This window comes from Zonotrichia albicollis, chromosome 4 (assembly GCF_047830755.1).
Source record: "Zonotrichia albicollis isolate bZonAlb1 chromosome 4, bZonAlb1.hap1, whole genome shotgun sequence".
Taxonomy (NCBI): domain Eukaryota; kingdom Metazoa; phylum Chordata; class Aves; order Passeriformes; family Passerellidae; genus Zonotrichia; species Zonotrichia albicollis.
Genome location: NC_133822.1, coordinates 8671563 through 8696537, shown reverse-complemented (window position 1 = coordinate 8696537; position 24975 = coordinate 8671563). Strand labels below are relative to the sequence as shown.

The 24975-nt window shown below is 39.8% G+C and overlaps 1 long non-coding RNA gene across 3 annotated transcripts in view; it reads right to left on the bottom strand.

Moving 5' to 3' along the window:
• The window catches only part of LOC141728742 (uncharacterized), a 43261-nt gene extending 26740 nt beyond the window's left edge, over window positions 1–16521 (bottom strand). Inside the window, exons 1-3 of one of the 3 annotated variants that reach the window (XR_012579892.1) lie at window positions 14455–15075; window positions 10849–10925; window positions 10003–10067 (exon numbers count right to left, since the gene is read on the bottom strand). This is a non-coding gene — a long non-coding RNA (uncharacterized LOC141728742). Of the gene's footprint in view, window positions 1–10002; window positions 10068–10848; window positions 10926–14454 lie in introns of all 3 variants that reach the window. The other 2 variants (XR_012579893.1, XR_012579891.1) reach the window with 2 other exon arrangements.
• Between the last annotated feature and the right edge of the window lie 8454 nt (window positions 16522–24975).

The following is a 24975-nucleotide window of genomic DNA, read 5'->3' as shown; positions in this document are numbered from 1 at the left end:
AAATGGATGGGGCAGTGAAGCAGTGATAAACAAGATTAGCTCCACCATATGGCATCAGACACATTACTCCAATAAACCAAATTAATACGCTGACTGTGAGACTCTTGCAGTCATAACTCCATCTCTGGAAGGCTTCTGTGTTTGTGGACAGCTCAGCACTATGGCAGCTGATTGAGCTGGCTGACTCCATCATGCTCTCTATGCTGTCAGTGCAGACTGTTCTTGCAAAGCGTTCAGATATCTGTCTGCAGCCTAAGAGTTTTGCTGGCAAGAAGGATGCACAGGAAAACTGAATAATTAATAAGAAAAGCATCCACAAATATGCTGGCTGGGTATCAAAAATGGGTCTACCCCCAAAATTTAAAATACTTTCCTCAAGTGAAAAGAAAAGGTTTTGTCAGAAATATTCTGGCAGTGTCTTTTGGGAAGTGACTCCTTAATTCTTCTTGGTACATTTCTCCTCTACAAAAAATCTCTTTAGAGCTAACTGACTCCTGTGAGGGATCATAAACCCATTCTCTTGAGGATTGTGCATTATGGGAGCTGATGGTCAGCAATGCAGTCAGCTGAAAGTAAAGAAGACATAGAGAAGGAAGGTACTTGCATTTAGACACTATCAATCACAACTGCCAGAAAGAATTTTTGCATTCAAAATATTTGGGGTTGATGGGGAATTTTTTTTGGAGGTGATATCAATGTTACCTATCTAGAGTAGATGTGTATTGTAAAGATGTTCTCTTAAAAAGTCAGTTTTGCAAGGAGAAAAAGTTGTGCTGGGGATTTTCTGGGCTGAAAGACAATGAATCATCACCAAAGGTAGTCTTAAGCAGTCCAAGTGTTTGACATGAAAAAACATTCCAACACCTGCTCAGAAAAACATGAATTTAATACTTGAGATGCTAAATTAGTCTGCTAAAAAGCTGCTTAATTCTACTGGAGCACGGGTGGTAATCTAGTCCAAGGATAGATTCACAAGCATTTGATAAAAAATATTGGTAGAGATAGGTAAGAGACTCAAGGGAATCCACCACCATGGTAAAACTCAGCTTGTTAGGCACTGGAAGAGAGGGAAGCCAGAGCCACTCAACACAGGTACTGCTCCAATATTCAACAGTTCATAATTTTGAAAAGCAAGTATATGGCCTTCTATTCACCCAGAAAACTTGCAGAGGAACCAGGATGGAGCTAGAAGTTGTGTGAGCTGTACAGGGAGAATGTTAAGGGCACAGACACCAAACAAATCAGCCTTCAGATTCCCTGCTGTATTGAGGGTGGCCCATTCTTCCTCCATCAGGTGTGCAGCTGGTCCCAGCGTCCTGGGCGTTGTGCTGGGGTGAAGAGTTCATAACTACTAAATATTCTCAACAGTGCTGTTAACATGAGCAGTTGGATCACGCAGGTTTTTATACCAGAAGTATTAGACATATTGCAGAGCAGGAAAAGGAATAAATTATAACTTTTCTGAAGTTTCTGAGACGTGAAATCATGCATTATGAATTCTCCATAGATATGTCGCTACGAGCTTTCTGTTTTATTTCTAGCTGCAACACTTAGTTTCTGTGAGAAATGAATGAATATGTTAGCCAAGAATTTCCAAAGCAATGAGTCAGTTAAGACTGGCAAAGGAGAGAGGATGGGGAGCAATAGCTCCTTCCCCATTAGTATCACCTGGCTCAGAGTGCCTATCCCAAGCTGCAAGATTGGTTAGAAATGCCAGCACACACATTGCTCTCCACCTTCCTCTCCTCCTGATCTATGGTCCAGACACATCCATCTGACAGGTTTCCATTTTTAAGTTCCCTAGTCAATTAATTGGCACATTCCTTTAGACCTCTCAGCTCTGGCATGCAAAGATGACTGTTATTTTTAGAAATCTGAACTGCTGTTTTTCATGAGTAGAAAATTCACATTTTAAGAAAAACTGTCACAGTTGTTTTGTCTTTAAAGGAAATGCACCACCAAGGAGCTAAAGGCTAAGCTTTTGCAGTTTTGTGTTTGCACTGCATGGGTTAGCTGCAGAGTATTTGGAGGCTGTGACATTTGATAGGAAATTGGTAGGCATATTCAAAACAAGATGAGAGATCAGGACACTCCCTTATCAACCTGGCAGAGAGGCCTTTCCTGGTGATATGTTCAGAATTATCAGGCGAGTCCATATTTCTTTATCTCCTTCCTCCCTGATTTTGAGTTCCATCTCAGGGAAAATAATTAATATTTACCAACAGCATCTTTTAGCGATTTACTTCTTAGGATTAAGAAGATTTGCTAACCCAAAACCTCTGATGTACTCAGACACCAACTGTGCATAAAAAGAGTTATTCATTCCCCAAGCATGTCAGTCTGGCACCTTTCACCAGTGTTACACACACAGAGGAGAGAAACGTGGAATTACACAAGACAAAGGGCCAAATAGAAATTACCCTCTCTTTCTCAAAATATTATCTTTTTAAGCATTACACCTGTTATTATTCCTAGCTTAATGAACAGGGAAAGGCAACAGATGGGGCTTTTGAAAGCTGAAAAAAGGAGTGAAAAATGTGGGTCACTTCATGCTTCTCTGAGTTTGTATCTAATTCTAACTCCAGGGAGAAGCTGAACTCCTAACTGAACCATCCCAAACAGAGCTGAACTGGAGTAAAACTGGATCTCTGCAGCTTCTCACTGTGTCTGCAGCTCTGCTACCAAACTGGATGCTGAGTACAGCCCTGAAGGAAGCCTACAGGTATTCCTCAAGTTACAAGGTAGATAGAAAGGATTTATGGAGGGTTCTTCCTACAGGTTCTGCTGGGAATCATTTACTCAAGGCAACCATTCCTCTAAATATGTTTAAATTATGCTTCATTTAAGTTAGTTCTGCAACATCAACAGAGCAATGTAGGACAGAGCTGGGGTTTATGACTCCTATTTTAACAGCATGGCATGGCAGGAGCTGAAAAGTGTTTCATCTCACACCTAGTCCTGTCAAAAGCTCCCTGCTGATGGAGTGAGGTGTTGCAGGGAAGGTTTGGTCCTGACTGAGAGCACCTGATCTGGAAATCAGCAGGCAGCTACAAAACATGGAATCTGCATGAGTTATTTCTACATCAATTTCCTCTCAGGCAAAAAATTACAAATTTAGAAGCACCCAGGTTTATACCTATGTGCCATAAAGCCGTGCAGCATGAAGATACCTGAGCAAGTGCTGAACAAACAAGCTGTATTGTGGAGCTCCACTGTGACTAATTAACATCTAGAAGTTGCTATATTAGTCCGGGCAAACTGCCATGCAAAGCTACTCTACTGCTTTTTGCATCCAAGCAAATTACATTAGAGCTACCTAAGGCAGCTGGAATGCAATGCACTTTCAGAGATGGAGGAACCTTACTCCCACAAATTATTAGAGAGGCAAGGCTCCCAAAAGCCTAAGTCATCCCTGAATTTTATTTTAAATCAGGAATAAGCCTAAGGGAGCAAGGCACTTCAGGAAATTGGTCTCTACATAATCTTTATTTCTAAATTCTCTCTGTATTATCCATTAGAATTCTTTTAACAACTTGTCTGATTTAGATAAATATTGCTTGTGCTTAAGTAGTATGAAAAAAAACCAAAAAATGTAAGAAATCCAGAGAAAGATGATTCCTTCATTTTAAAGGTTACTTGTATCATTAGTAACTGATTAATATTTTTTCATCTAACATTCCATCCAGGAATGAACACTGTTTTTAACACACTCCTGAGCCAAGGTCCCACTGTGCTACCCTAGTTTCTGACATTGTTTATAAGTTATTCCTCCTAATTTGTATCTGAACAAGCAGCAAAGAAATTACCCCTTGTAATGGACTGAAGAAGGTGATATTTATTGGTTTTAAAACTTCAGCAATTGCAGGTTTCATGAGCACTCCTGAAGAAATGTTTATCCTTAAAATAGCTGAGACAATGCAAGTTGTTCGATGGATTCTTGTGTGGGAGTATGTTAAGAAGAATTGTTCATTGAAGCTTACAAATATGATGAGCTGTTTTAATAAAACAGGAGAAACAGGAATTAATGGAGGAGAAGGAATCTGCCTGTCTCCCCTCTGCCAAGATACTGCCAACCAAAATTAGCAACTCCTATTTCAAATCCCAGTGTTTCAATGAAAGGATTAATCCATGCCCATTCTCAGCTCTGTGAGACTGTCTCAATCTATGGGACTGATCAGAGCCTGGGAGCAATTCCCAGCATCCATTCAGGACATGAGGACTCTGCTGGAGCAGCAAGCAAAGCTGCTGCAGGTAACCAGCTACAGGTTTCTGAGAAATGAAGCTGTAGCTGCTGGGAGCTGATCCAAACATTTCGCTTAATTTGATAAAAGCTTTTCAGCATTATTGCTATCGCTTACAGTTTCTGTTGCTATAATGTTGCTTTCAAGTGCCTGACTTAAATGTCCCAGTATTTTTTAAAGAATAGTGATGGATGTATTTATTCATTTATTTGATAAATAAATATCTTGTTTGCTGGAGCTGACATATGTTGCTCTGTATGTAATAAATTACAAAAAGACACAGCAGATATCAGCGGCATCTAGGTAAGGCACATTTCAAACATATTTTTCATACTCAGAAGAGGAGAGAAAAAAAAGTTTTTTAGTCTTTCCTACTATAAATCTGTCTTAGAATGAGTTGAATCCTCGTCCCAGCATAAACAGTCTACCTATCTTGGGTAGCATGGCTATTTTTCTGCCTTGGACTTTCCAGCACAGTAAGTCATTGAAACCACCACAGTGCCTTTAAAACCAGTGTTAGGGCTGTTTCCTAAGTCATTGAGGTAGGAAACATAGTCATGGACCCTGATTTCAGCATGATAAGGGTTGTAAATAGACGCTTACAAGGATACAGTATAAAATGTAGGGCAGGAATCAGTAGATGGACAGGAGAATGAAGAGTAGCAAGAGATCATGTTAATTAATGATGAAATTTTATCACAGCACATAAAAAGTGTAACTACAGCCAGCCTACATGTGCATCATGACAGAATGTGGTTTTAAGAAGGATCAGAATATGGCATTGCAGATATTGAAATACTGCACTCCTCCAAGCATGAAGGGGTTCAGCCTACCCACCCTGCTCACTCAGGTCTCTGAGAGCACCAGTGTGAAAGGAGAAACTCCACTCACTTTTCTGGCTTGTACCCCCTGGATGGAGATTTCAAGACCCAGCCTCAAAAAGCCCAGGTACATTTTGCTTGCCCTCAGCATTTTTGTGCCTTTTAAAGCAATATATGCAACAATAGCATCACATCACTTTGGAAAAAAACAGACAAGCTTCACAATGTTTCTGTGCCCTACAACAGATCTCATTTTTCAATTAGATCAGTCAAATAAAACTCTCTAAATATTATTTCTTTGGCATGTATAGTCTAGATTAGTTACAGCACCACTGGTATTACTTAACATTAGGTATTACTAAACTGCTGCTCATAAAAGATGTTTATGAGCCCTGAAACAAATCATCTGAGTGTTTTTAAGGAAATATTTTATTTTTCTATTTACTCCAAAGAGCAGATTGATACAGAAGTTGCAAGGGTTGATTTATATTATTTCACTTCTGATAAATAAAGTATTATTTGTGCTCCAAAGTACCTCATTTGTCATTTAATATGGGTATTTTCCAAGCATTTTATTTTATGGCTCATGTAAGCAGTAAAAGACAAACCAATGCCTGTTTTTTTTTTCCTATATTTGCTTGACTTAAAAAATAGTAGGGGACCTCTAATATTTTCAAGATTCAATCTTTTCACTACTGCTATTGGTTACTATTTCTAATTAATTTCTCCTGAGGTTTATAATTTGGGAGTGTTATGAGGGGCTTGGGGTTTTGTTTGCTTTAAGAAACTTGCTTGCAAGCTATCATTTTTTCTTTACCTATAAACTGCAGTTGCAGCTAAATCTTCAAGACGACACCGATTTATTTATTTTAGGTAAAAAGAGCATTAAGATGATGCCTGACAGCAGCAGGACACAGCTGAAGTAGAGTATCATGATAAATATCTGGCTGAGCAGCAGCAAATCTTGTGCTGTGCTTCCTCTTGGTGAGCAATTTAGAGAAACTGATGCCTACCCAAAAAGGCCATGGTCCAAGCTTCCAGATGGTGTAAAGGGACATTGTCACAAAATTCAGTGGAGGGTTAAGACTGTCCAAGAAGCCAGCACTTTAATATTGGACATTTTTTTCTATCCTTAGGTTTTCCTAGGCCCTAAGAGGTCATTTCCTGGTAACACCTCAGTAAATGTCAAACCCTGGGGTATTTGCCTGAGGGTGTGTCTCAGCTGCAGTGTTTGTCCCTGGGCACAGGCTGGTGTGCAACAAGCAGAGTGTTCTGTAACAGGGAATACAGCCCATACCTGCAGCCAGATGAGTAAACACAGCCCCTTTCCAGCTGCCTGGGTCTGAACAGGAGTTACAGATCCATGGGCATCATCATTGTGGCTTAAATGGTTGTGAATAACAGTATTCCTTTCCCACCAGAAGGCAAACTCAGTGTAGAGGGAGAGCAGGCTTTTTTCTGTAATCCACAGTAATCTATAATAAGATTTAATGTTTAAAACAACAGGTTTCCAGCTCTTATATAATTGGAAAATGAATTTAATTTCTGTGAATAAGAGTTCTGCTTGTAAACTACTATTTTCTTAAGCACCTGGTTATCACCACAATATCACTGGATTTCCATAGCTGGAGATTTTTGTTTCCATACCATACACCAAACCTAAATGCAGCTTTTAGGCCTGAATGTGAATTTACAGCCATTTTGAATATGTTTTGAATTACCCTGGATAATTGTTAGGTCAGTATGGAGGGTTTTAATGCTCAAAAACCTAAATCAAGCTAAATTTTCTTCCAGTGTGACTTCTCTGAGTTCCGCTGCAAAGAACACCTCAAAGTGTCACATTGTTGGTAATATGAGAAAATAAATTGTTTCTGAATCAAAAGTGTTTTCAGCAATCATTGGATTAGGCACTAATTGAAGCTCCAGCAGATAATAAAACATGACTGTAAACTATTGCTTCAGCTTTATCTTTCAAAAAATCAAAGTAAAAATGCAGTTCCCTCTAAACAAATAAAGTATTTATAGCAGAATATACTCCCTAATGAATAAAATGTACAGTCAGCCACAACCCCAAACATGTGCCAGACTCCATTCATTTTTTTCAAGGAAATCCATGGGCTGCTTATAAACATGCAGAACCAAAATATTTAGGTTATCACTTGAAAGGGTCTCTCCGCTGAGATTAGGCCAGGAAAGTTTAAAGCCTAGAGGTTGTTCTACAAATATCTCTGTATGTGTCTATAAATATTCCAGCATTTCCTGTAATTAGTGATGCTTGATACTCCCTCTTTCAGGATCTTTTATTAGTGCCTCACAACTTTGCTAAACATCTTGATTAAGGGTTTTTCCCTTCTAGGGCTATCTAGGCAGAGTCAGAACTAATTTGTTTAAATCAAAACAGCTAAGCCTATACTGAGAATACTGCTGTTCAACACGAGGGGGGGAAAAAAACCATGAAGAACATATTTTTAGAAAGATTAGATAGTTCTAGAATGTTTTGTGGAGTGTTTTGAAATTTGGTTTCTTCTACTCAGTGTATATAAGAAAATCAACAAGGAGATTAGCAAATTACAAGTCTCGGGGGAAAAAAACAACAGTTCATGGATGATTAAGAGAGATTATTTTGAGCCTAGCAACTGAAATTAGCAGTAGCACTCTCTCCTGAGCATACTTCAGTCCCAGCAAGGATAATTTGTGCTTCAGTGTCCCACCCATCATTTCCCACAAAGCAAACAAATATGACTTAAAGGCTTCGTAGCTCTTTGGCCAATCAGTTTAGTCTTTACTCTTCCTTGAGATTTCCCTCTTTTTTTTTAAATTCTCACATATCTGAACCCAACTGAAGGCTGTTATTGGACCACAGGCCTATTCAGTACTGACCTACTCCCACACTTCCTTCCCCTTCCTGGTCTTAGGCCAGTCTTTTTTCCTGAACCCCTGCTATGATTGCCTTTTTCCCTACTGCTCTAAGATCTTTCTTTATTGTACTTTTATGTTATATCTTATTTCATTTTTTCTGCAGCCCTAAACCATCCTACCTATACATATTCCAGATTCCAGATTCTCATGCTACCCCCATGTACACCAACAAATGTACTTGCAACAATTTTCCAAACTGTCCCACTCCTTGAACCTCCATCCCTTTGTGGTACTTAGTTCATTTTACACAACCTCCCAGTCCCAGCATCCACTTAGAGACAATATGTTCCAGTCTCTCCTCCACATGCCCAGACGCACCAGAAGTTTTTACCTAATATGTGCATCTGGATTTTGTTTTGTTTATAATTTTCCTCCTTTATTCTGCCTGAGTCCAAAAAGGATTATTGATGATGTGGAGGACTTCAGCTTTCTGACTAATATTTAGCAAGTCTGTAGGCAACTGCTCTTATCAGCAGAGACGATGGGTAAATGTAACACCAGCTGGTATAACCAGGCCTACCACAGTCACAGAATTGTGTGTGTGTACGTGTAAACACCCATGCATGTACACATGCAAACAAATACCCTGCTGTGTGCATGCAAATGTTTCCTTCACACTACTTGCAGCAGAAGAAGCTTTATCTATCTAGAAGGATGCAGCTGCCACTTGCCCTGGGTTTGTTGATACACCAGAACTCTCTGGCATTGCTCCACTGACACAGTGAATCACAAATGCTGGCTGTACCACTCTACAGCTGCTTTCCATCATCTGAGATGCACCACACAGAAAGCTCATATCACTAGATCTAGATCTGGTCTTATCTTTATTTTCAGACATTTGCAATCCTGATCACTCTGTCCTTTTCCCTGATTATCCTTATGTAAATGGTCTTTAAATTTTAGATGATGAAGCAGATTTGCATGGTGATTCTTCGCTTTAAAAAGTGAAACTCGTCCAAGAAAAGTTTCCTTGGAACATACCCAGGTGAAGTTATCCTACCCTAAAAAATATTATGAAACATTTTCAGATCAGTATTTTGCTATTAAGAAAAGGCGTTTTCATCTGAAAAGTTGTAGGAGGAATTAACAGCAAATTCAGAAGAGCTGGATATGAAAACCAAGATGCAGTAAATGTCATCTAGGTTTGAGGACTGAATGAGGGCCCTCAGGTCAATTTACACCTATCTTATAAAAAATGTGGGATTTATAACAGATATCTAAATGGAATCTGTACAGTTATTTACTTTGATACTGAGAGATTCGTGGTGTCCCCCAGGACTTTCAGGTCCTCTTCTGCCAAGCTTTTTTCCACTGAAGAGACCACCCTCATACACCTGTGCATGAGGGTGCTCCTCCCTAGGGGCAGGACTTCTCAATTCCCTTTGTTGAACCTCATGACATTCCCTGTTGACCCATTTCTCCAGCCTGGTGAGGTCATCCTAGATGGTAGCACAACCCTTTAGTGTAACAGCCACTCCTCCCAGTTTGGTGTCACCAGCAAACCAGCTGAGGCTACCGTCTGCCCCATCATCCAGAGGTTTAACAGGCCTGGACCCAGTACTATCATTGAAGAGCTCTGCTAGCCACTGTCTCCAGCTAGATTTGTGGATCACCACCCCCTAGACCCAAACATTCAGCCAGTTTTCAATCCACCTCCCTGTCTGCTCCCCAGTCTGTACATCAGAAGCTTCTTTGTGGGAGTCTAATGGGAGACATCATCAAAGGTGTCACTGAAGCCCAGACAGACAATCCCCTCTGCCTCCCTCTCATCCAAGAGTTGGTCACTTCAGCACAGATGTTGGGCAAGCATGACTTCCATTTGGTGATGCCTTGCTGACTACTCCTAATGGTTTTGTCATCCTCACTGTACCTGGAAATTATTTCCAGGATTAGCTGTGATCCTAAAACCTAAATTCAGAAAAGATCCCAGGAAGATTAAAGCTGTGCAAATTAACTTTGAGCAAAAACATAAGTGCAGTTCTGTCCACATTCCCATTAATTCTTAACAGAGAGAGACTTACATGCTGTGTAATTTGAGGAGTCATCCAATTCAAATATCTGCAGGAAAAGGCAATTCTAAAACATCCTGCAGGTAAAAATATGGGAAGTTTTAAAACTAATTAGCACTAAGCATAAATTACAAAGGTAATTGAAGGGGGATAGGTCAACTTAGTGTTTACAATCTTTTCATCCCACATTGTATACATTCCAGTTCTTCTCTTTTCCACTGGAATAAGTGCTGTGAAAACATAATGAAAGACATCAGGCAGCATTATAAAGGTGGCTGCAACTTAATAAGTTGCAGTCCAGTTTTACCATAAAATGTTGGGTCTGGTGTTTAAATAGGTTTTTGCTACTTATTGAGCTGCAGAAATTTTGCCCAAACATCCTGTTGTAAGAAGGAAATCTCTAGAGCTGAATATGACAGTCTTCCTAGGCCTTGTGACTTCTAAAGTGCCAGCTTTGTTAAAACATCCAGGTGGATTATGCTGTTTAGCTGTGGTCTGAAGCCATGAGAGAGGCTCCCAGGGTCTGAGAGTCTGGAGCAGTCAGCAAAAAAGGCCCTTTCAGGTTTCAGTGGGTTTGCAGCAACTGAGGCTTTCTGCAGTTCAGTCTAAAAGCCTAGCTCCATTTAAGTATCTTCAAGGCTTCCAGGGTCCTTGAAAGCCTTTTCAACAGCTGTGAGCTTCAGTAGTCTTTGCGGTACTGCGAGAAATTTGATGTGTTTGATCATTTTACAGCTCTTCCTGCAGCTGTGGAACTGACAAAAATATCCAGCAGACAGCTTGCAGGCTTAGTCCCAACTTGCACCTAGTTAAGCCCTAAACAAGAAAGAAATAAAGAAGTGAAATAAATAAAAAACTTACTTCTGAAGGAGAATTTCCTTGGCTGCAGCACTCACTGGGTTTTGGAACCTGATGGAGGTGATCTTCAACCCAGCAGCCTGGAAACAATCAGTGGAGAGAGACATCTCAAAACGAGCTCCATTTCTTTGTGAATAGACATTGATCCCCATCCCCAAGGCAAGCTTTGGGATAAGGGTTCTGCTGAGATCAGCTTTAGCTGAGTTAAAGGCTTCTCCCAGCTGTTTATTTCCATCTCAGCCATCTCTTAGTGCTCCCATGTGCAGTGAGCAACCCTCAGAAGAAGGAGTTCAGAGATCCCTTTCCTGATGGCACTGAAAATTCCTCACACATGACAGCTCTAAGGTCCTCTCTCTCAGCAAATGGGGGCATTTGAGCCTGAACAGACTTTGTACTTCATCTGAACACAATCAATTTTTTGGGAAACCAGAAACACTCTTTCCTTGCTCCTTATTCCTATATGTGGGTACGTGAGAAGTGCTGCTACACTGGGCCGGGTTAGATATCTGTGCTCTGCTTGTTACCCCAGGTGATGTGCAGCCACAAGATTCAGGGATCTTCCCAGCACTGTCAGTGTTTCACTGGTTTTTCATATACTGAATACCACAAATACATGGACTTGACAGGCCCTTGCAGCAGGAGGTTGAGTTATCAATGTCTTCAATCATCCACTAGTTTAAGAACATGGGCTCTTAAGATCATGTCTTTGTCGTATGTATCACAGCACTGGATAGTTTTACATCCAGGCACATGTGATATTTTGGAAATTACCTTGTGGATGGTCTAAATCTTACTGGAAGTCTTTGGGGTTTGTTTTCTCAAATGCTTCAGTCGTATTTAAATATACTCTAGACTTCTAAATTGCGCTGGCATGTCTAAAAATTTTGCTGAGAAGATCTGTGAAATATATGATGTGTATTTAAAAATGGCAGTGTGAAAGTTTGCTGAAGCTATAAATCTGTCCAAGTTTCAGATGCTAAGAACATTGTTATTGACTAGCTAGGGAGAATAAGATTTAAATGCCAACTTTCATCAAAAAAAAACCACAAGACACCTTCAAATCCAGCTATTTACAATTAATTCCACATAAATTCTGTTAAGAATAAAGCTGGAAAGAAGACAAATCCTATATATAGGTCACTGTTTGCTTGCAGCTGTTTTCAAATTGAGAATGCTTGTTTTCACATGTAGCATTAAACGTGAACAAATATATTGATCACAGGACTGCAGCATATCCAGAAGAATATGCTGATTTCCCCTGTGGAGAGGAGTTAGCTAGTACTGCAGAATTCCTCCTCTTAGCCTAAAGATATGACAAATCTCTTCTTGGCAGCAATAGTGTTAACCATCAAATGAATCCATTGCTTAAGGAGATTACTTGGATTCAGGGAAGTCCCTGAAGGAGTCATGCAGCTTGAAGGCAGATGCTTGCAGCTTCACAGCTCAGAGAGAAAAGCTGGTATTGGTCAGTCCCCACAAACAGGGTGTACAGTGTTTATTTATGGAACAGCCAGATATTTCTGTATCCCCACCCTTACTACTAACAAGACACTCAGCCCATATAGGCACTAATGGTCTAAGAAAACACTTCATGGTACACAGAGAATTGAGCACAGTTATCTTAGCAGAGATCTCAGAAGGTCATAAATACAAACCAGGGTTCATAAAATAGAATTTAAATCCTCCAAACAGTAATAACATTTCTTTTTCAATATCATAATAATAATTTCCTTGGCCTTGCTGAGCATTTTGCTTCTCTTTGTTTTGTGCCCTAGGATTTTCATTTTCTAACACCACCCTTCCTATTGTCCTACCCTGGTGTGTAATGCTCTACAATCCGGTTTAGTTCCTTTTAACTATGTGGGAAGTCTGTAGAATTCCTTAATTTAATTGCTTTGCTGATGCAGCAGCCCAGGAATAATGGACCTTTGCTTACTTGAGCTGAGAGGTGCTGTCTAGTTCCATCAGTCAGTCAGTCAGTCCCCATTCTCCTCCTGCTTGTATCTCCTCCTGCTTGTCAGCATAATCTCATTGCTCTGACTTTTTTTTTCTGCTTTACACAGATGCAAATTACTATTACTCAAGGGGGAAAAAAGGAAAAAAAACCCCACAACCCTAGCAAATTACTTATTTGTCCTACATGAAAGAGGTTTTCAGGGAAACAAACCATGATCGTAAATGCTACAATATTTATGTACGGCAAAAACCCAAACAAACAGAAACAAAAAACTTTTTAGAACATTTAAATATTTTGTTTTGACATTTCCACAATAGCATATTATATTATGGGAGACAACACGTAAAGAAATAGGTGCTATTAACAAATCCAAAGCAGGTTTTCTCAGTTTTTGCATACACCTCAGATACTGGAGGTGTATGCATTGTCCACATCCAAACTGCTTCTTACCTGGCTTGGAGCACAGATAGGACCACTCTGAATCTCTGCTTACATCACTCAAGCCTGAAAGTCATTTCAGTCTTTGCTACTTAGGTAAACATGCTCTGAGTTGTAAGCCAAGATCTCTTTGGCACAAAATGACAACTCAGTCCTTTTATTCAATCTAAGGTTTTTTCAATATTTCTTTAATCTTATTTTTTTAGAGAGTGACTTACCCATCCAACTCTTTGCACAGTTCTAATTAGGACTAGCTACAGGGAAGCCAGAGGGCAGAAAGAAGTATGTTAAGTAAATTCAGTGAACATATCCCTGGTTGACACTGACATAAGTGAGAAGAAAATCAGGCACACTGAACTTAACACTTCTGTCATTTGCAAATACATATTTAAAAAATAAACTGCAAATAGGTAGATCCCCAGTTTTTGTAACTCAGAAAATCACTGAGCTTTGCAAATTTACACAACCTGTGGTTCTGTCCCAAATAGGATCATGCTATTTGGGATTGTTTTTCCATGGCCTTCACTTTTGATTGATTCCTTCTAGGAGGTGACATGCTACACACATGCACAGAGAGCATCCTCTGACAATTGCCCTGTTTCTGGTTGAATCACCATCATGTTTCCCCTCATCCTTCTATTAATCTCTAATAAATGTTAAATCCTGATGGGTTTGAAACCCTGGATAAAATATCAAGTGCAAAAATGTTTGCTTGATCTTTTATATTCAATGCTTATTCTAAAAAGCCATTGGTGGTATTTTTTTTTCCTCTTTCTTACATTATTTCAATTGTTTTCAAATAAATCAGTAGGTATAAGGGTATAAAATGTGCACATAGAGCTTTCCTAAATGAAACTTTTACATTAGTCTTAAAGTATCTGTTTCTCTGCAGAACCCATCATGTACACAGATGATTTATAAGACATTCATGACTTTATAAAGATTTATAGGTGAACTATATGTGAACCATCTCTTAGAAACAATGTAACAAAAAGGATTATAAATCAAATTCTCAAATCCTTAGCAATTCACTTCCACTGCCTTGGCCTGGTAACCACAAGAGAGATTCTTCCCTGTACCCACTTGCTGCTCAGGGCAGGAAAAGAGAGGTCACAGCCCTCCCCCTGAATTGATTGCTCAGCATGAGCTAACACCAGCAGACTCTTGAACCAGCTAAAAGCATGGCAAAGATCTGCACTGTGCCCATCTCTTACCTCCAAATTGTGACGGCAGGAAGAACCTGGTGTATCTAAGCCAGCTGAAAACTGACCATGATGTGGGAATTCTTTGTAGATCAGCAAGAATCCAAACCCACCTGGGCCCTGCATTTGAGCAAGGAAATGTCAGCAGGGCTTTATGAGTCAGGGTGTTCACTTCAGCGCCTGTGTTTGTTGTAACCTCTGCCCTCTGGGCAGCAACCTGTTCCACGGGGGGTTCAGTCCCTTTAAAACCACATGAAATTTAACAAGGGTTAGTGCTGGATTCTGCTCCTGGGAAAGGGAAACCCTGGTTGTATGGACAGACGGGGGAATCAGCAGGGCAAGGGAGGGGATTGTCCCACCCTGCTCTGTGCTGTGGTGCCCTCAAGTCCACTGTGCAGTTTTGGGCACCACAACATAAAAAAGTACACTGAGCTATTAGAGAGTGCCCAAAGGAGGGCCACTAAAATGGTGAAGGGTTGGAAAGGGAATCTTTATGAGGAGTGGATTAGATCAGCCAGGTTAATTTCACAGGCGTTTGCTTCTTTTTCTTTCTTTTTCAAGTAATTTCCTTGTAGATTCTTTGCACACTGCTTAATAGTTTGCAAACTTTGGCTAGAATAACAATAATTAATGGGTATAAAAACAAAAAGAGGCATAGTTCTCTTGTAGTTCAAAAATATAACCAATAGGTAATTGAGGCCAGAGCTGTGGTTTAACCCTAGCTACAACTAGGTACCATGCAGCCACTCACTCTGTTCCCACTGGCTCCACAGCTGGATGAGGAGGAAAATTTTTAAAAGAGGTAAAATTCATTAATTTAGATAAAAGTTATTTGAAAATTGAAGTGGTCAAATCTATTAGTTATTATAAGGATAATGAGACTTGTAGTTGAGAGAAGAAAAGTGATCCACAATACACTTACCATGATCCAATCAATGCTCAGCCTACCAAGGAGCAGCAATTGTCATTTCCTGGCCAACCCCCAGTTTCTGTACTGAGTATGGTGTTTTATGGCATGGAGCATCCCTCTGGCCAGTTCCAATCTCCTGTTCTGGCCATGCTCCTGTTCTGTTCCTTATACATCTGCTCACTGGCAGAGCACGCAAAAATGAAAACCCCTTGATTTAGCACAATTGAGCAACAGCTAAAACACCAGTGTGTTATCAACATCATTTTCACACTGCATCCAAAACACTGCACTGGAAAGCTGCTAAGAAAAGAATTAACTGTTTCCCAGATGAAACCAGAAAAGGTAAAGGCACTGCATCAAAACACAGCACTGGAAAGTGAAGCAGTTCAGCCCTCCCAAGAACCATATGGATGTTCACACAAGGTAGCAAAGTCAGATTTCAGGAAGGAGGGGGATGAACACATTTACTTTGTTCTTATCTCTATTGTGGCTTGTTCTGCATCAACAATAATCCCTCATTGCCTTTTTATTCCAGATGCAATAAACTTTTTTTTTAATGAGAGATTAGTACCTCAACTTTGCTTCTGCATTTCATCAGCCAGAGCAGCTGTTCATTATTTTGTGTATTTCAAAGCAGCAGAGATTATCACTAAAACAGACATCAAAACTTGTGGTGCGGTGAGTAATCCTTTCAGCTGTGGGAAAACAGATTCATTTGCTCTCTTAAAATATTGTAAAATGTTCAAATATTTCTTTGACAAATGTGCTGTTTTCATTGTGTTCTCTGTCACTGCAGTTTAGTGCACAGGCAGTAGTTGCTACCATTCTGCTGGTCTGGGAGGTGTTAGAGGCTTGCAGAAAAACCCAGGTGTTGGTTTGAAGAGAAGTCAAGACTCCTGCTATTGAAAACATTGCACTAGGATTCCAAAATCCAGATTTTATTCCTGTCTTCATGTGTTACTTTGCATGAGTCGCACAGGTCCAGCTACTTGTGACTCAGTGATCTGAGGTCTTTTACAAGCTAAATGATTATATAGTTTAAATATATTGAGGAATTAAAGGAATTTGGGTGAATCTAAAGTTTGTTCCATATGTCTCCAAAATAAGATAACAGATTTATTTAAGAGTTAGCTGCAAACTTTCACTTGAAAATCAGCATCTTTTACTTGTTGAAATACCACAACCTCTCAATATAAGAAAGCTAATTAGATGAGCATGAGGAAAATTTGGTTTGAAATCTGTTCATCTGTTCATTTCCAGGGAAGTGTTTATATACTGAGACAGTTATTTGTCTTCCTGCCCACAATAATAAAGAACATAAATTAATAAAAATGCAATTTGCCATCAGATGTGGCCAGAGAGTGAAAGCAAAGCCCTACTCCATAAATGTTTTCTGAAGTTAAGTGTCTGGTGTGCTTTTGTTCCAGTACTCAGTGAGGTCACAGATCCCCAAAGGAAAGGGGTCTCTTCACTTCCAATTCATGAAATCTGAAAGTGCAGTTGAAAATACTTGCTTAGAAATGGTATTGATTGGAGAGAATCTTCTTGCTTTCCAACCTTATGATCATCCAATTAAGGGTAAGAACTGTGTTCACTGTTACAGCAGAAGCCCTGTTGCCTGCTCGTGCTGTGCTGCCTGCATATGTGTATAAAAAGAGAAAGATCATTTCTACCCTGCTCATTTTCTAAAGACTAAGATGAGCTAAAAACAGCTGTTACACTGAGAAAATAAGGGCAAAGCAGGCTGATAAAGATAGACACCTTGTGAGATGTACAATTGTGCATATATGTGAGCACCTAAAGTGCACAAGCCTGAAAAAAACTGAGGATGTAAAAGTACCTCAAGCTAGAAGACTTGAAAATTTTGATGGGACATTCACTTAGGGGTCTAAACCATTATGGAGATCTGGTCCAACACTAGGTTTGTGACAAATGTGGTGGTTTGACAGGAAATAGGCTTTTTGGGATGCTGTAGTCAAACCAATGAGTGCTCAGATTTTAATATTGGCACCTGATTTGGCCACTGAAGCACTGGATCCACCTCTGAGAACACAGGGTTAAAACCATTGTGCCAATGTCAAACCATGACACAGAACAAAGATTGTGTCACCCATATCACATCAAGCATTTTTCCCACGGGACTATCAAGCACAATATTTTGTTCAAGGGCATTATGAAAGTGTCATGGACAAAAAGGAAAAATAAATTCTTGCTGAAATGAAAATCCTCACTGATCACTTTCCTGAGTCAGAAAGTCTTAAAGAATGTATTCAGAAAACTTGGCAACATTCTCATGAGCTTTCCTAGCTCTCAGAAGCTTGGGATCAGAAGTACTCAATTGGGTTTCCACCTCAGTTCTCTTGTCCCTGTCCCTAATCTGCCAGCAGAGGGACAGGGACAACACATCCGAGCACTCAGCCCTGCTGGCAGCACGGTGTAATGAGCTGAAATCAGCTGAGTTTAACACACATCCTCTATTTTTCTTCTCCTGGTTATAGAGAGGGGCTGCTGAGTTTGCAGGTGTCCCCCTTGCAGGCCAGCATTTGGCTGGAAGGTAAGCACAACTTCCCTGCTGGACTTTTGTTCCAGCATAACTGACCTTCAAAGGACAGGGAATCTCATCACATCGAGCACTACGTGTCAGACTGGGGAAGGTATCACCTGGACAAAGTAGCCTTGGGGCTGCCTGTCTTTCTGTCTTTTCATTCTTTGTGGTCATAAATCAAATTCAGACTTCTGCACTTGTCTCTGAATAATATATTAGGACTGGTTTTAAAACATATTAAGCGTTTCTATTCATGAGGGGGTTGAAATTTGGCCCATGTAAATTATGAAATCTCCAAGAATATTATTTCCTCTCCCAATTTATTCCTTTATTTCTGAGCAGATTTCATGGCACAGTTCTTTTCAGAGTTCTTTAATTTACATTCCATGAGAAGAATGCATCCTTCCATTCAGCGCATCCTCTGGGTTCAGTGTACCTTGAAAAGTCCAGTCTGTCCAAGCACACAATTTATTTCTCACCATGGTAAGGTATTTGTTTATTTAAAACCAATTTAAATTTCTGTCTCATTTTTGGAGTCACCAGATTGGCTTTATCTGTAAAAATGGTGAGCTTGCAATGAAATATTAGTAGCTATCCTGTAGTTAATATAATTTTGTCAATGCAGGAACTGACAGGAATGCTTCTCTTCCAATATCATTCTTATTTCCTCTTTTTTAAAATTTAGTTTTAAAAATCGCTAATTCAGAATCTCATATCTGAATAATCCCTGGTGCACAGGATGTTAATTCAAAAATACCATAAATTGAACTTCTTTTGTCCATTTATTGGTTGGCTTGTTGCATAACAAGAAAACTGATAAGTTTAATTACTTTTATGAAAATGAAAGGGAACTATTATAATTTTGCTGAAGTGTTAATAGTAGTGCCACTTGAAACTAAACTAAAGCATGCCACAGGCTAAGTGACATGCTTGGTAGGAAGAATATCAAGCATTGGAAGAAAATTCATATTTATTAGGACAACATTAACATTTTATGGTACAGAAATTGATTACCCCACCCTCATTTGTTTGTTTCTCACCTGCCATGCAGTTTTCCTTTAGGCTTTTGCATAATTCCCTATTTCCCAACAGCAATAATAATTATTTGATTCAATGATAGATTATGTAGTGTGTATGTAATCAAGAGCTGGTAGCAATTAAATTCAAATTTAAAGACTTTTAAAAGAATGTTTACATGGTAGATTGACAATTACATGGATTAAATGTCATGGGTCTCATCCCTGAGGAGAGAGAGGGGGATTTTTGTTTGTGTTTTAATACTGTACAGAATTCACTATCATTCATATCATGCACATTTTATGGATGAGTTATTAATCAAGCTTCTCCCTTGTTAGTACCACAAATTTCTTTTGCCCTCATTAACACTGCTGTCCAGGTGCAATTTGAGAAATAATTTTGCCTAGGGTATACTCCCACAGAAATGTAACTTAGTTGTGTAATTCAGTTAATTGGCTTAAGGGTTACTTCTGACATCACACCATTAGAAATTGGAGGGAAATTCACCCCAGAGACTTCTTTGGGAACATCATCTGTCACCAAAATCTCCACTGCTCCTCCACCACAAGTCTAATTTACACAACAGGTCAAGGGAAAGGGGAATCCAAACCATCGCATTGCATCCTAAAATAAATTTGAAGGCCATTTTGAATTTGGGTCATGGGTAGCAGTTGGGCTTTTAACTGTCTCTGAACATTTTTAATGGCACAATTGTTCTTAGTTGCTGCAAGATTTAATTTAGTGCTTGGGAAACTTAAGGTTGAAAGATACAGATGCAGCCCTTGTCTTCTTGTTATATTTGAAGACAATGATCTAGTTAAGCTTTGGGCATGTCCCCATCAAGTCAAGTGGCACAACTTGATTGATTTTCACCAAAGGCACAACAGTTTATATAGCTGAAGATGAAGCCAAGAGTTAGATAGAAAGAGATGGGTAAGATCCTTTCTCCTTTGCTTGTCTGAGATTTTTTTTTTAACAACATCCCAATACCAAAGCAAAAGCATCTGCTCATTCCACTAAGAGAACAAGAGAAGTTAATTTTTGTATTTGCATAATGGTTCTAACTTGTAGATAGGTGTGTGATGGTGTTCACAGGGATCTTAGGATGAGGGAAGAGATGAGGATCTGACTCCATCTTTCAGAAGGCTTGATTTATTATTTTATGATATATATTACATTAAAAATATACTAAAAGAATAGAAGAAGAGGTTTCACCAGAAGACTAGCTAAGCTAAGAATAGAATAGGAAAGAGTGATAACAAAGGCAGCTGTCTTGGACTCTCAGTCTGAGCCAGCTGACTGTGATTGGCCATTAATTACAAACATCCAACATGGGCCAATCACAGATGCACCTGTTGCATTCCACAGCAGCAAATAACCATTGTTTACATTTTGCTTCTGAGGCCTCTCAGCTTCTCAGGAGGAAAAATCCTAAGGAAAAGATTTTTCATAAAAAGATGTCTGCAACAGAGGTGCACAAGGATTCCTCTTGACTAAGCTCAAGGTGAGTCATATCTGCAGGATAAGGTGAAAATCAACTGTGTGAACAAAAAGTTCTGTTGTATTCTGACAGGCTTCTAGATGCAGCTCCAGAGAGCTGTGGGCCTTTGACAATTCCTATGTATCACAGATAGGCAGGCAGCTCAGATGCTCTGAGGCATCTGAAAGGTCACTCCATGCCTGCCTTTAGGTGAGTGACACCCCAGGTGCCTACATTCAGAACACTTATCTAATCTCCCCTCCCAATCAAAGGAGGTCATGAAATCAAAATAGCTCATGAAGTCAAGGAAGTGAGTCCTCCCATCATTAAGTTCTGCAAATAGTCATAAAAACACCACTTAGGATCTCATCTCCTCCCTATAAACAGGCTGCACAATCAGCTGTAGCCATCCATGCTGAAAGCGCTGAAAGCTCCCACTCTTCCAGCCTGGGATGCTGCTGACTGCAAGTATAGCAGAAACAGCCTCTGGTAGCACAGTTCATCTCAGGAGTGAAGGATCTGATGCAGGTTCACTCTGGTGAGTGCTTAGAAAAATGACACTTCAGCCTTTGGAATAAAACTCAGGAAATAAGAGTTTAGGTGCTGGCTTTTTCAGACACTTCCTATGAAACCTCTTGTACAGAATAGGGGATTATTCATACACAAAGCTTTAAAGTCAAAAGTGTCAAGAAGCAATTTTACAATTAAAGTTGTGTGCTGGTTTTTGAACACAGTAGTTTTTCTGTTGAGGCCATGAGGAGCAGCTGCCATTAGCCATAAATTAAGCAGGGGAAAGGAAAAAGTAGAAATATGTTGCAATTTGAACTAATAGAGTTTGTAATCCCAGACTAAGTCAAATTGGTGTGGCCTCTCCATTCCAGCAGTAGGATCAGAAAAAGGTCTTAAGATAAGGTGAAGGAGTACAGTAGCCTCCTCCTTATCTTCTTTGTTGATTAGATATCATTATTAAGTTGCCTGATTTGATTTAAACACAATAGTTCCTGTCTGCAGGCAGAAATAGGAACCAAAAAACTTCTGAGGTCACTTTGGAGCTTATTGTCTGCAGGATGTTTCATGGATATATTTCCACTTGCCTTTCATACTAAAAATATTTGGGTAATTGAGTCTCCTTGGAATGTCATCTTGCCCAACTAATTTTTGGGTCATTTAGTCTCCTTGGGCTGCCATCTTGTCTGACTTACCACCACACACATTTGTGACTAAAAGGATGAGTTGAAATTTTCTTGCATGTGAAAACTAAACACAGGCTGCTTCAGTGCAGCAGCACATAAAGACTGTTTGCTTACAAAACACCTAAATATTATATATCCTTTGAAAGTCTGTTTAGCCTCTGGGCCAGATCTAGGAAAATGTTTACCTGCTTGCATTCCCTCTGAGAGAAATAGAAATCAGGCATGGAAATGCTTTGATGTGTCCATTGCTGTGTGTGATCCACTGGTTTATATAAAAAAGCCATTCTTTTGTAGTTCTTCCACCTCTTGTACTCTTTACAGGGAAGCCTGAAAAACTGTTTTCAGCCAATCCAAGGGGATTTGAACAACAAGCATTCAATGCTTAAGTTTAAAGTGCCAGACCTTAAAGGCAAGCCTCAAAATTCTAGGTCAAATTGGATCATCATGGGACAGACAATGGAGGAAAGAGGACACCAAGGTCCAAGACATCAAGTCAGGCACTGAAATATAGTGGCATCTGAAAATTCAGCAGCTGCTGAGTGGCTAAGATTTCTGTGCAGTTCTCGGAGTAAGGAAGGCAATTCTGAAGAAATTGGAAGTAATAGAGGGAATCCTAGAATAATTTGGGCTGGAAGGAGCCTTAAAAATCCTCTGGTTCCAACCCCTGGCTGTGGGCAGGTGTTAGCATTCAGAAACACATAATCACGAGAATGATTACATGCAAGTGCTTTTATTGAAGAGCTACGGGTGTCAGGGGTACCAACCCAAATCTGACTCCAACATGGGTTGGGGATGAACATGTTTTTGTATTCTATCATTATATAACTTTCATGTTAATTATTAAACTTATATTGTTCTATATTATACATAGATTTCAGCCAAGCATGGCTGCTCGTGGGCCCCCTTAAACTTCTAACACAGTTTTTCATGATTCTTCTTATGATTATACAATAATTATATTTAATTACTAAACAATCATCACATCTAACAATGATATCATTTATCATACTGCTTACGCAGGTGCAATTTCACATGATCTGGCAAAACACAAAACTTAAAATTTTCAGAGTCTATCTTTAACATTTTTCCAGGGCCCCACTACCACAGGGGCAGGTTCCACAGACCCAGGTTCCTCAGAGCCCCATCCAGACTGGCCTTGAACAGTTCCAGGCTTGGGGATTCCACAGCTTCCCTTGGCAATCCTGAACCCAGCAGAAACGAGCCCATTTCTGGAGAGAGGAGCAGATCTGATCTGCCTTTGCAGGAAGCACTGATGCACATGAGTAACCCTGAAAGTGTGACCAGCCCCACAGAGTGACCCATACACAGGAGAAGAGATGGATCCACCTCTCCTAATCCTACAGGACACACATTTTCACCTGAGCTGGCTGCCTGAGGCTGCCTTTGGAAGCCATGGAGAGGAAAAGCCACCCTCAGAAGTCTCTTCACCTCATCCTTACATATAGAAAGGAAGATTCAAGCGAGTAGCTCACAAATATGCCTCCATTATAAATCCCTGTCTTTAATCAGATGACTCCTGCCTATTCTCACAGTGTCCTCAAGCAGAAGCTCAGACCCAGGGACCCAAGGAAAATCAGATTCTGCGCCTCTCAGTGGTGTGGGAGCTGCCATCCCCCTGTCTGCAGGGTTTGCAGGTGTAGAGTGAACATGCCACAAGCTCCCTGTAGCATCCATCGGGTGTAAAAAGCCCTGGAGAAATGGATTTGTGAAAGGTCACAGGCAAAGCAGGTTTGGATGAGTCTTCACAGCTAAGGCAGGAAATGTTTAGCAAGCAGATAATTATTTCACTGGTGCTTCCCCAGGAGGTGGAGGCTGGCTTATTCCACACTGTGCAGCAGCAGGTTGCAGACACATCCAAAATGAGGTGCAGTGAGATGAGATTTTATGAATACCAGAGGAATTTGCATTAGATAACATTTGTATATCTTCAAAGCCTTAGTATCTGCTTGCAAATCTCATCCCCAAATCCCCCAAACACACAGAATTAATTTAATTTGAATAAGTCAAGGCCTTTAAAACCTAAATAGTTAGAAGTCTCCTATACTAAAATAACAGGCAGTGATGCAGTCACCAACCCTGGAGGTATTTAAAAGATGTGCAGATGTGGCATTTGGGGACATGGCTTAGTGGAGGACTTGGCATTGCTGGGTTAATGGTTGGACTCTGTGATCTTAGAGGGCTTTTCCAACCTGAATGATTCTACAGAATGGTAAATTTTATCACAACATCATACCATTTTACCATGTTTCCCATGGTAGCAGCTTCCACATTAAAAGCAAACAATAAGTATGAAACTGGAAGGATTTGTGTAGGGGAGCATGTGTAAATAAACATAAATAAGGTAAATGGAGTCATGCTGATCTCACTTTTTTATGTTTGAGAAAAGTGTAATTCTGGGGGCAGAGAAATAAGTGCAGGATGCTTATTAAATAAAGAGTCACTTATTTTTGAGATGAGTTCAGTTTTATTTTGCTGTGTTTGCTGTATAAGGAGCATCTCAGAGGTTTACAGTACTGCTGTCTGAGAGAAACTTATTAGGAAACAGTGCAAGTGAAAGGCTGCAAAGCTCATTTTCCATGCAGTCACCTGCACCCTATCCCACTCAATCTTTTATCACAGATATGCATTTAACATAACTATTTGACAGAGTTTTAGCACTGTAAGAAATAACATAAAGAGAATTTATTCACAAAAATACGTTTTTGCTGAGAGAACGGCTGTTAGCAACATTAAAATTTGAACATGTATGTGTCAGTCAGAGCAAAACAGTATATAAAAATATTTTCTGCTATTTCTCTAACACTAATTAACAAAAAAACCTCAAAAATTTCTATCTGTTGCTTTTATTTTCCATTTCACTCTTATTTCTCACACTTCCTATAGGAATATCTACTGTCACATGGAAATAGATTTGAAATTTTACAAATTCTAACCAGACCTTTTTTTTTTTTGCATCTCCTTTTTTTTTTTAATTAGACTTATAACTATACAATTCAACTTTACAGTGCAGACTTTTCAACTTCCAACTGGCACAAAAAGATTAAATACATGAGAACAACTGGGATGCCACTCTATAAATCAAGGTGATCCTGGCGTGTCCATTCCTGCAGTCCTCTGCTGCCTCGAGGCAGAAAGCAGTGGGGATTTTCTTTATTCTTTCCTAATTCTCTCAGTTTCAGTGACTGACAGTGCTGGCAGGAAGGAAAGGAAGGATCCGTGGCTGTGCTGTGGGAGCTGCAGGCTGGGAACCATAAGGGAGGATGGGCATTGCCTCAGGGACCCCTCTGCAGACACCTCTGACCCCTCCACCAGGTGCATTTGGGGCTCAGTCACATTTAGGGCTCACACAGACATCATCAATTGCAAT